This window comes from Eptesicus fuscus, chromosome 5, assembly GCF_027574615.1.
Source record: "Eptesicus fuscus isolate TK198812 chromosome 5, DD_ASM_mEF_20220401, whole genome shotgun sequence".
Classification (NCBI taxonomy): Eukaryota; Metazoa; Chordata; class Mammalia; order Chiroptera; family Vespertilionidae; genus Eptesicus; species Eptesicus fuscus.
The window spans coordinates 74,754,599-74,766,824 of NC_072477.1; the positions used below are offsets into that span (position 1 = coordinate 74,754,599).

Consider the following 12,226-nt stretch of genomic DNA (forward strand, 5'->3'; position numbering starts at 1 on the left):
CACTGAGCACGCCTCCAGGGCAGATGATACTATTGTATACATGTGTCTCCTGATTTGCTTTCTTTTAGTTATGATGTATGCATTCCATTACACCTATAACCATATTTTCCCCCCATTTATTAAGGCACTCTTTATTTTCCCCAGCTTTATTGAGAAAAAATTGATATTTTTTTCACTGTATAAGTTTAAGGCAGACAGCTCTGTGGTTTGATTTACATACGTTGTGAAATGATAACCACAATGGGTTCAGCTAATATCCATTGAAGATGTGACAAACCAACATTGAAATCTCTAATGTAGTCCCTTCGATAGCTCAGCTGGTAGAGCGGAGGACTGTAGTTGATTTCTGAAATCTCTAATGTAATTTGAGTTATTTTTTCTTCAAAGTCAAACCTACAATTCTTACTCTTAAAAAAATGTTGTGCTATTGGCAAAAATGAGCTTGTACTTGAAACTAAAGTGCAGGGTGTGGTGGGACTGCAGGCTGGGGCTCTACAGCCCTGGCCCCTGGCCCTTGACCCCTGTGCGTGTTCACATTCAGTTCTTCTTCCAGACTTCAGAGGAGGCTGGTGATGGATGTGCTGCCCCGACTGGACGGGCTCCACAGTCTGTCTTCCCACCACTGAGTGGCAGAGGTGAGAGCCCACTGTGTCAGTCTGTGGAGCATATGAAGTTCACACCTCACTTCTGTCTCAGCAGCCCTGGAGGTGACCTCAGCAAGAGCGTGCATAGAACCTATGCTAGCCTCTGGGGTGTGCTCTGTGGGGGCCCAGCTCACCCACAGCTCCTCTCCCCCTGCATTTCAGCCACCTTCCAGGTCCTTCTGCTAGAATCTCTGGTTCGCTGAGAATCTTAGACTCCTCTCCATGAGCTGTGTGGAAGCTTCATATAACAGGATGCTTTTCAGGGAAAACTGACAAAAGAAAAAGGAAAAAAAATAAATAACAGGAGTCCTCCCAATACTTTGGAGTCCAGGGCCCCATTGTCCCAGGTCCTCACCAGAGATGGGTTTTCCTCAGCATTTGAGGGGCTTATGCCCAGGCCATGGCTTTAGAAATGCATGGAGAGGGGTTTCTTTTCTTTTAGTACTTTGAAGTGCTATGGGAATAGATACTTTTATTGTTCTCTCTGAATGTTCTTCCTGAAGAAGGTGACTGAGTTGGCTGGCTGCGCAGGTGCAGGGAAAAGAGGGTGAGCATGCTGTCCTATGTGCCAAGATGCAAGGTGTTTGTGCTCTTCTGCGTTTCTGAGCCTCTCTCACCATGTGAGTCAGGTCTGGCCAGATGCAAGAACAGCCATGAGTGGCTGCTCCCAGGCCTTCCTGACAGCACTCCTCTGTCTGACCTCTACCCCTTCGGTCTGTGCTCATTGCCAGCTGAATCTACAAGGAGAGGAGCCCTGGAGCACTGAGCCTCTGGGTGGAGAGGATGAACTTCGGTGGCTCCCTGTCGCACACCATGGAACACAAGGAGAAAGATTTTACTGGGTTCAGACACTTAAAAGTCCTTTATGACAGCCCACATTATTACCCTAATGATTCAGTCTTTGATGTACCATTAGAACCTCCCTGACTGGACCACAGAGTAAAATGTCAGACCTTCGATGAGTGAAGCTCCGTCTCTCATCTTCGTTTAACCCCCTAAAAATGGGGATGTGTTGATTTCACTCACCAGCATTACTTTTTTCATCTCCCGGTCAAGTTGACAGGTAAATTGGAGCCATCTCTGGAAGGAGAGAGCATATGAAGACAAGGTATTATTTTTACCGTAATTTTGAATACCACTCTGCCGGGTACACAGAGTAAATTTTTTTACCCTTCCTGACCTTTAACAGAGCATAAGTGTTGTTTCTGCAGGTGCGATCTGTAGATGATTAAAAGGCACGTGCTTCCAATGACAATGCTGCCTTCCTTCATCCTTGTCCTTGGGTAGCGTCTCTCCAGGGCACTGTGCCGCACCCAACCAAGACACCAAGAAGTGACTCTGCTCTGTCGACAGGACCATGGCCCAGCGTTCCTGGAATGGCACAACACGCCCATTCTTTTCACTTGGTGGATGTGGTTTAATGAAGCAGAGGGTCACTGTGAGAGGACTGCTGCCCATGTTGTGTTTGTGAGATGCTTAAAAGGTTTGGAAGCTCCTTGATGAAACCACGCGGTACAGTGAAGGAGCTGTTCACCCGAGTGACCACATGAGAAGTGGCTGAGACACAGCACCTTAATAAAGGCTGTGTAAAGCCCTTGATGGGATGAGAACTTAGCTGTGGAGGTCACTGGTCTGGATGGTGGCCCTCAACCCCACTGACTCCCAGTTCTCATGGGCAATCCCTTATACTCGGCCCCGACCCCAACTGGACTTGCTGGGCCAGAATCTCTGGGGCAAGAAAACCAAATCTGGGGCACCCCTTTTATTCTTTAACCTTTTAAAAAATGTAACTGTGGATTCACATTATTTGTAAGAGATAATGCAGATGTGGCCCAGCTAATCTGACCCGGTTTACCTCAATAATATCTTATGAAAATCTCACAACCAGGATATTGACATTGACCCAACCACCCAGTAAGTCAGGTTTCCTGATTCCCTTTGTGCCCATTTTCTCGTGTGAGTGTTGAGTCCTGTGCTCTTTTATCACGTGCATTCTCCATGTGGTCCAGATAAAGAACAGCTCTATCTGATTCACCCACACCGAGGACAGTGCCTTCTATTTTTTGGTATATTTTTATCACAGTAAAATATACACAATGAAATTTACCATTTTAACTTTTTTTCAGTGCGCAGTTCAGTGGTGTTAAATACAGGCATATGGTTGTGCTGCCGTCACCACCATCATCACCATCACTGTTCTCATCTTCTCCAACTGAAGCTCCGGCCCCACTAAACAACAACACTGCATCCATCCCCACCCCTGGTACCCTCCATCTTACCTGTGTCTCTATGACTCTGATGGCTCCAGGGACCTCATGTGAGAGTGATCACACAGTATTTGTCTTTCTGTGACTGGTGCATCCAGGTTGTAGCATGTGTCACAATGTGCTATTTTTCTAAATTGAATTTAGTGGGGCGAGATTGGTAATGACATTATGTAGCTTTCAGGTATACAGTTCTATAACACATTATCTGTGTGTTGAATTATGTGTCTCACTGCCCTTCCCCCTCCCCTCAGGTCAGGTCTCCTTCCATCACAATGTATCCTTTCTAAACCCTCTTCTACACACACCCTTTCTCTCTGATAATCACCAAACTGCTGTCTGTGTCTATTAGTTTTTTTTTTTTTTTTTTGCTTAATCCCTTCATCTTTTTCACCTAGTCCCTCAACCTCCCTCCCCTCTGAGAGCTGTCTGTTTTCTATATCTATAAGCCTGTTTCTATTTTGATTGTAATTTATTTTGTTCATTAGATTCCACATATAATGAAACCTTAAGGAACTTGTATTTCTATGACTGGCTTACTTCACTTAGCATAATACTCACCAGCTCCATCCATGCTGTTCCAAAAGATAAGATTTCCTTTTTGGGTGTGCGGGTGAGTAGTATTCTGTTGTGTATAATGTACCACAGCTTTGTCTCCGCTTATCTGCTGCTGGGTACTTGGGCTGCTGTGAAATCTTCGCTATTGTAAATAATGCTGCAGTGAACATAGGGGTGCATATACCCTTTGAGATCAGTGTTTCAGGTTTCTGCAGATATATTCTCAGAAGTGGAAATGCTAGGTCATAAGGCAGCTGTATTTTTAATTTTTGAGGAAGCATCATACTGCTTTCCACAGTGGTTGCACCAATCTGCATTTCCACCAAGAGGACACGAGGGTTCCCTTTTCTCCACATCCTCACCAGCACTTGATGTTTATTGATTTATAGATAGCCATTCTGACAAATGTGAGGTGATTCCTCACTCTGATTTTCATTTCTCTTTCTGTAATGATTAGTGATGTTCAGCATCTTTTTATTTATTTGAGTAATGGTCATCTGCAGGTCCTCATTGGAGAAGTGTCTATTTAGGTCCTTTGCTCATTTTTAAATTGTGTTGTTTGGGTTTTTTATGATGTTGAATTTTATTGGTTCTTTATAAATTTTGGATCTTTAGCCCTTATCAGATGTATCAATGGTAAATATGTTCTCCCATTCAGTGGGTTGTCTTTTCATTTTCTTCTTGTTTTCCTTGGTTGTGCAACAAATTTTTAATTTGATGTAGTCCCATTTGTTTACTTTTTCTTTTGCTTCCCTTGCCCAAAGAGATATATCAGAATAAAAAAAAATATTACTATAAGAATTTATTGCCTTTATTTTCTTCTAGAATTTTTATGGTTTCGAATCTCACATTCAAGTCTTTAATCCATTCTGAATTTATTCTTCTATATGGTGTAGGAAGGTAGTCTGCTATCATTTAATTTTATACATATCTAATTTTCCCAATAGCATATATCGAATGGACTATCTGTACCCCATTGTATGTTCTTATTTCCTTTGTCAGATATTAATTGACCATAAATGCATGGGTTCATTTCTGGGCTTTTTATTCTGTTCCAATGATCTATTTATCTGTTTTATGCCAGTACCATGCTCTATTTATTACTCTAGCCTTGTAGTACAGTTTGATATCAGTTAGCATGATTCCTCCAACTTTGTTGTTCCTTTTCAAAATGACTGTGGCTTTGGTTTGGTTTATTTTGTTTTATTTGTGTGTGTGTTGTGTTTGTTGGTTTGTTTTTTGTGTTGTTTTTTTTTTTTTTTTTTTTGTACTTCCATATAAATTTTTGTGATATTTGTTGTAGCTATCTGAAATATGACATTGGACATTTTAATGATGTTAATTCTTCCTATCTGTGAACACCAGATATGCTTTTACTTATTTGTATCTTCTTTAACTCCTTCCCTCCTTCTTTCTTCCTTTCTTTTTTAACTTTCTTTCCCTTTCTTTCTTTCTTTCTTTCTTTCTTTCTTTCTTTCTTTCTTTCTTTCTTCCTTCCTTCCTTCCTTCCTTCCTTCCTTCCTTCCTTCCTTCCTTCCTTCCTTCCTTCCTTCCTTTCTTCTCCTCCCTTTCTTCCTTCCTTCCTTCCTTCCTTCCTTTTTTTAAATGTGTGAATCCTCATCAGAGGATGTTTTTTCCTTTGCTTTTTGAAAAAGTGTGCAAGGGAGAGAGTAAGCAGAGAGGGAGGGTAGGGGGAGTAAGAGAGACAGAGAGAGAGAGACAGACAGAGAATCAATGATATGAGAGAGACACATTGATTGGTTGCTTCCTGCACTCACCCAAAAGGTGGCCAGGGATCAAAGTATAATCCAGCTATGTGCCCTTGACTGGAAATGGAACCTATGACCCTTGGATGTTTGGCCTGACACTCTAACCACTTGACACCACCACTCAAGCTTTCAATTTCTTTCTTCAGTGTCTTTTAATTTTTTGAGTACTGGTCTTTTAACATCCTTGGTTAAATGTAATTTTAGGTATTTTATTTTTTTATGCAAATGTGAATGAGATTTTTTTCATGGTTTCCATTTTGAGAGTTCATTATTATTGTATCACAATGCAGCTGATTTCTGGATATTTATTTTCTATCTTGCTCTGTTCTGAATTCTTTTATCATTTCTACAGTTGTCGTTTTTTTATGGAATCATTTGGGTTGTCTATATACATTATGTCATCTCCAAATGATGACAGTCATACTTCTTCCTTTCCAATTCAAATTCTTTTCATTTCTAATTTTTTCTTCTAATTGCAGTCGCTAGGACTTCCCACACTGTGTTGAATACATATGATGACCGCAGACATCCCTGACTTGCTCCTGATCTGAAGAAGAACACTTTTACCTTTTGTCCATGGAGTATGATGTTGGCGGTAGGTTTGTCCTACATGATTTTCATTTTGTTGAGGTGTGTTCCCTCTATTCACACTTTGCTGAGAGTTGTTATAATCAATGGGTGCTGAGTTTTGTTGAATGCTCTTTCTGCAACTATTGTCATAACTGTGTGATTTATATTCTTTATTTTGTTTATGCTGTATCATGTTCTTCATGTGCATATACTGTACCAAGATCACATGCCTGAAATAAACCTCAATTTTTAATGTGTTACTGGATCCAGTTTGCCAATATTTTGTTCAGGATTTTTGCATCTGTGGTCATCAGGGATATTGGCTTATAATTTTCTTTCTTTGTAGAGTCTTATTCTGGATTGGGGATTATGATAATGCTGGACACATTAAATGATCTTAGGAGTCTTCCCTTGTCTTGATTGTTTTGGATCAGTTAGAGGAGAACAGGTATTAGTTCTTCTCTGAATGTCTGATGAAATGCACTGTGAAGCCATCCAGTCAAGCACCTGTGTTGGTTGAGAGGTTGTTTTTTCTTTTAATCCTCACTCAAGGATATTTTTTTCAATGATTTCTTTTTAAGAAAGAGAAGAGGGAAATAGGGAAGGAGAGAGAGAGAGAGAGAGAGAGAGATGACACACACATCAAATGGTTGTCACACACACACACACACACACACACACACACACACACACACACACCTCAACAGGGGGCAGGGGTGAACCTGCAATCCAGGTACGTGCCCTTGACTGGCAATTGAACCCATGATCCTTTGGTGTGTGGACCATAGCTCTAACCACTGACCCACAATGGCCCGTGCTTCATTGATCTCTTGTTTTTTACTCTTTTGTTTTTTTCTGCTCTGATCTTTATTATTTCCGTTATTCTCCTCATTTTGTGGTGTTTTTCTTTTGCAATGGTTCCTCTAAGTGTAAAGTTCGATGACGTATTTCAGATTTTTCTTGTTTCTTGAGGTAAGCCTGTAATGCTATGAATTTGCCTCTTAGCTTATGCTGTGTCCCATAGAGTTAGGCTTGTTGTGCTCTCATTTCCATGTGCTTCAAGGTATCATTTCATTATTTCCTTGATCTCATTGATAACCATTCATAATTTAGTAACATGTTAATTAGCCTCCAAGACTTTCTGTGTTTTACTGTTTATTTCTTTTTCTGTTTTTACCACATTTAAGTATACATTAAGTATATTGACATTGTGCAACTCTCACCACCATCTATTTCCAGATTTTATTTTTTTGTGTGTGTGCTTTTCATTGCTTTTATTTCTTTGTTAATAAATTTATTGTGGCAGAGTGGTTTTAGGTGTATACAATTCTGTAATAGATCACATGTATATCATTTTTTCTTATGGACTTCTAGTTTTATACAGTTATTGTCAGGAAAGATTCTTGATATGATTTCAATCTTCTTAAATTTACTGAGACTGTTTTTGTGCCCTAACATGTGGTCTATAGGAGAAAATGTTGCACGTCCACTTAAAAAGAATGTATATTCTACTGCTTCACGGTGAAATGCTCTGAAGATGACAATTAAATCCATTAGATGTAGTATGTTATTTAAGGCCATTCTTTCCTTCTTGATTTTCTGTGTGGAAGATCCATCTATTGACGCCAACTGGTGTTAAAATCCCCTACTATGACTGTATTATTGTTGGTCTCTCCATTTATGTCCATCATGATTTGATTTACACATTTAGGTGCTCTTTTGTTGAGAAAATACATGTATCCAAGGGTTATATCTTCATGTTGGATTGCTCCCTTTATTATTATGTGGTGTCCTTCTTTATCCCCTAATATAGCCTTTGTTTTAAAGTCTATTTTGACAGCTCTGTGTATTACCTCCCCAGCTTTTTTTTTTTTTTTTTTTTTTTTGCATTTGCATTTGCATGAAATATCTTTTGCCATCTCCTTGCTTTTCATCGGTATGTCTTTCATTCTGAGGTAGGTTTCTTGTTGACTGTATATATATGGTCTTGTTTTCCTATCTATTCAGCTACCATGTCTTTTAATTGCAGCAGTTAAGCCACTTACATTTAAAGTGATTATTCATAGATATGTTTTATTCTTTCAAATCTGCTTTCCTTTTATTCCTGCTTGACAGTTCTTATACTGATTGTTTGGTGGTAACACACTTCTTTTGCTGTTTCTTATCTGGGAAGCTCTTTATTTCTCCATCAATTTTAAATGACAGCCTTGCTGAGTAAAGAAGTCTTGGTTGAAGGTCCCAGGATTTCATTACTTTGAATATTTTGTGCCAATCCCTACTGGCCTGGTATGATTCTGTAGAGAAATAAGATGACAACAACTCTGTATCCAGTCTATTGCTTGCCTCCACTTCATTTAGCATTTTTTCTGGATGTGGCTTTTGTTCTTCAATTCGGGGCATGTTTCTTTGTCTTTGCTTTTTGACTACCTCTGTTTTTTGTTTGTTTGTTTTTTTGTTTCTGTGTATGAGAATCCAAATCTTGGTAGTGTAGCTTTGTGTAGTAGGTGTCCTGTGGAACCCAGTGTCAGAGTCTCCTTGATCACCTGAGCTGAGTGCTCCAGATATGTCCCCTGTGTGTGTTATGTGAACCTTCCTGTGGTAACTGAGTCTTGATTGACAGTTACCCTCGTGGGTAACTGACTGTCTTTCTTTTGTTGTTTTAAGATGTCCTGTCTTTAATCTTTGTCTTTTTAATTGTGATATGTCTTGGTCTTTTTGGGTTCATCTCATTTGGGAATCAGAGTTTCCTGGACTTGTGTTTCTTTTCCTTTACCAGGGTAGGGAAGTGTTCAGTCATTATTTATTTTAATAGGCTGCATTCCCTTAATCTTTCTTTTCTCCTCCTTGTACTCCTATAACATGGATGTTGCTATGCTTCATGGTGTTCCAAAAATCCCTTAAACAGACCTCATTTTTAAAACTTTTTTTTTTTTGCTGCTTTTGTCTTCTGCGACCTTGTCCTCAAATCACTAATTCAATTATATGCTTTATCCAACTATTTCTTCTAGTGTATTCTTCGTTTCAAAGACTGTAGTCTTTATTTCTAAAAGCATCTTTTATGTGGGTTTAATGTTCTTTTTCATGCTTACTATCAGTTTTCCAGGTCCCACTGATTTCATTCATTCTTCCCCTCACTTCTATTAACATCCTTACGACCATTTTTATTTAAACACCTTGTATTTGGTATATTGCTTGCCATTACTTCATTGAGTATTTTTTCTGGATGTGTCTCCTGTTCTTGAATTTGGGGCATGTGTGTTTGTCATCGGTTTTTGGCTGCCTCTGTGTTTTTGTTTCTGTGTATGAGAATCCAAGTCTGGGTAGTGTGGCTTTGTGTAGCAGGTGTCCTGTGGAACCCCATGGCGCAATCTTCTGGATCACGTGAGCCAAGTGCTCCAGGGGTGTCCACTGTGTGTGTGTTATGTGAACCTTGCTGTGGTAGTGGATTCTTGATTGCCATTGGCCCATGCATGTATTGAGTTGATGCTCAGGCTATTTGGCTTTGACCTCAGTGGACGCTGCCTACAGCGTATGAGCTGCTGACAGGTGTTGACCACGTGGAGCACAATTCATCTCAGCAGGGTCTGGTGCTTGCCAGATGTCTCTTTGGATATGCCGCTTGTGAGGCTAATTGTATCCCGCTCTGATGTGCTCTGAAGCTGGCCCCTGGGAGTGTTGGTCCTGGCGCTTCCTGAGAGGGATGCTGGTGCTGACCAATGTCAGATGCTTTATGTGACTGGTCCAGGGCAATCTATTCAGATGTACAAAGCAATTCACATTTTGTGACAGCCTCTGCTGAGGCTGAGTGAGCACAGGAAGGTCCAAGCACAGCACCTAAGCTGGCTTTTACTAGCACTGAGCCTGGGGACAGGTCAGCAAAAGTCCCAGAGCACCCCGGGTTCTGCCTCTCTGTCTGCCTCCATCTGCTGGGTGCCTGTTAGCCTCAGTCAATGACAGAGTCTCTGCTAGTACTCAAGGTGCAGGAGACAGTTCTCAGGGAGTCCCCAGGTAGAGGTGAGTGGTGTTCACCAGATTGATGCACGTCAAAGCTCAGAGTCAGTTATGAGTCTGAGGCAGGCGACTCAGCAAATGTCCCAGGATACACCAGGTCCGGTTGCCACCCGCTGCATCCTTATACATCTTTGAGCAGTGTACAGAAGACACAGACCTGGCATTCTTTTTAGAAGGAGAATGAAAAAGTCAAAGGAGGCTGCTTCCCTGTATTTAAGATGCCTGGGGTCTTTAATCTGAGATCAGCTGTTTGAGCTGAAGGGCTTCGCAGAGTGTCTGTGGATTGTCAAAGACCAGAGAGCTGCTTCCTGTTGTGGAGGATCCTGGGTCCCCTGGGAGGAGAGCGAGAGCATGGCGGGATCATGCAGGTGTGATTCCGTCATCATGTAGGGAAAGGCAGAGTACCCTCATGTGTGGCTGATTTTAGCAGAGGCATCCCTCCATTTCTATCCTGAGAGAACTGCAGCTCTCTCCACCTTCCCACCACATGCATGCTCACTGGCTTCCAGGCAACACTGTTCTTCCTTCTTTCCTCAAGGCTGGGTGAGCCAGGCTGGCTGGAGTGTAGGGAAGGGAGGATAGAGGTCCATTTTGTGGACTGAAAGGCTACTAGAGCCATTAAGGCTTAAATTAATTTTTTCTGTGTCTGCTCCCACTCTAGAACTAAGCAGCCAAAGTGATGCTTAGCTCACTTTCAAGGAAGCACAGTTCTGCCTTGCACCAGTGCCACATGTCACCAGGTCAGTGCAGGGACAGCTGGAGGAAGCAGACAGGGCATTCCTCTCCCAGCAGTGCAACATGATCACAGGCATGATGCTGCCTGGAGAGCTGACCACTGCTAGAGCGCTGAAGGCTTTTAGGCACAGACTGAAATGATCTCATTTATATCTTTTCAAGATCACTCTTATTTGCATTTTTGTTTTTGTTTGATTTAAAATTGCTTTACTAATTTAATTTTTTCAATTAGAGATGACATTCAATATTAGTTTCAAATGTACAAAATATTGGTTAGACATTCATATAACATATAAAGTGATCGCCTGATAAGCATAGCATGAAGTATCATTTAAAAGGGTATGAATCCTATTCATGAGGGCTCCAACCTCATAATCTAATCAACCTCAAAGACACACCTTTTATTTATTTTTAATCAAACTTATTTGGGTGAAATTCATTAATAAAATGTCATAGGTCAGGTGTGCAATTCCATAATGCATCATCTTTATATTGTATTGTGTGTTCAATGCCTTCAATTCAAGTCTCCTTCCATCCTGTTGATCCCCACGATACCCTCTTTTCCCTCCACCAACCCCCTACTCCATACCCCTACCTCCCATCCCCCACATGCCACCCCCACCTGACACCCCACAACCCTCACCGCCAGCCACCAACTACCACCTCCCACACGCCAGTCCCCACCACCCATGATTACACCAACCTGAGCCCTCACACTTACCCTCCACTTCCACCCCTACCCGGCACCCCACATCCCACACCCTGCACCACCCAGTCCCCCCCACCCCCCACCCCCACCTGCAAGCCCCCACCCTTCACCCCCCCAACCCCTTTTCCCTTCCCCTGCTTGTGATTTGACATTTGAAATGATATTTGAGATGTGTCTTGAGGGCTCAGGTAGGATTCAGGCAGATGAAGAAGGTGAGAATGTGCTTCAGGTACAGAGAGTGGACACTCAGCCTGGAGGCAGGAGAGATGAAGACTGGAGAGACCAGAGCATATGCCCCTCAGGTGCCTGTGAGTGAGGGGTCAGGGCAGGGAAACAGAGGACCCTTCATGGAGGGAAAAGGCAGAGTGGAAAGGGGACCAACCACAGAGAGATCAGAGCAGGGAGAAAGGGGGCCCTCCATGGGAAGAAAGGCAGGAGGACAGGGGACCATGGGAAGGGGAACAAGGGTCCCACCATGAGGGGATAGGGGATTCTCCATGGAGGGGTGTGTTTCCCCTGTTACCTATCTCTACTTCCATGTACCCCATTCCCTGGCCCCTCCATGGATGATGCCCTAACCCCACTATCCTGCTCAGACTATGTGGGGTTCATTGTCCTCCCTGCCCTCCTACCTTCATGGAGGATGCCCTCTCCCCTTGCCCTGCCATCTATTTAAGGGCCTGTGCCTAAGTCCTTGCTGTCTCAAAGGAGGGCTCCCTAACCCCAGCCTCTCCTCTGCATGGAGGGTTCCGTGTTCCCGTATCCTGCACTCTATTTAAGGATCTGTGTCAAAATCCTTGCTGTCTCAAAATAGGGCTCCCTATCCACCCAGCGTCTCCTCTCCATGAAGGATTCCCTGTTGCTATTCTACCATGCCCTGCATGTAGGCTTCTGTCTCCTCCCTGCACTTCTCCCTCAATGAAAGGTTCCCTTTCCCCAATGCCTGCCCCTCAAAATGAGATTCAC

At 42.3% G+C, this 12,226-nt stretch overlaps 1 long non-coding RNA gene and 1 other non-coding gene across 2 annotated transcripts; both read right to left on the reverse strand.

Annotated features, from left to right (window-relative positions):
• Positions 1-116: 116 nt before the first annotated feature.
• Positions 117-3,797, reverse strand: LOC114229262 (uncharacterized). Its single transcript, XR_008556000.1, has 5 exons — positions 3,470-3,797; positions 2,924-3,040; positions 1,825-2,015; positions 1,671-1,724; positions 117-913 (listed from the first exon to the last, which is right to left on the reverse strand). It is a non-coding gene; the product is annotated as an uncharacterized LOC114229262 (long non-coding RNA).
• A 6,660-nt stretch (positions 3,798-10,457) lies between these two features.
• On the reverse strand, positions 10,458-10,659 carry LOC114228329 (small nucleolar RNA SNORA74). The gene has a single exon (XR_003614472.2). It is a non-coding gene; the product is annotated as a small nucleolar RNA SNORA74 (small nucleolar RNA).
• Between the last annotated feature and the right edge of the window lie 1,567 nt (positions 10,660-12,226).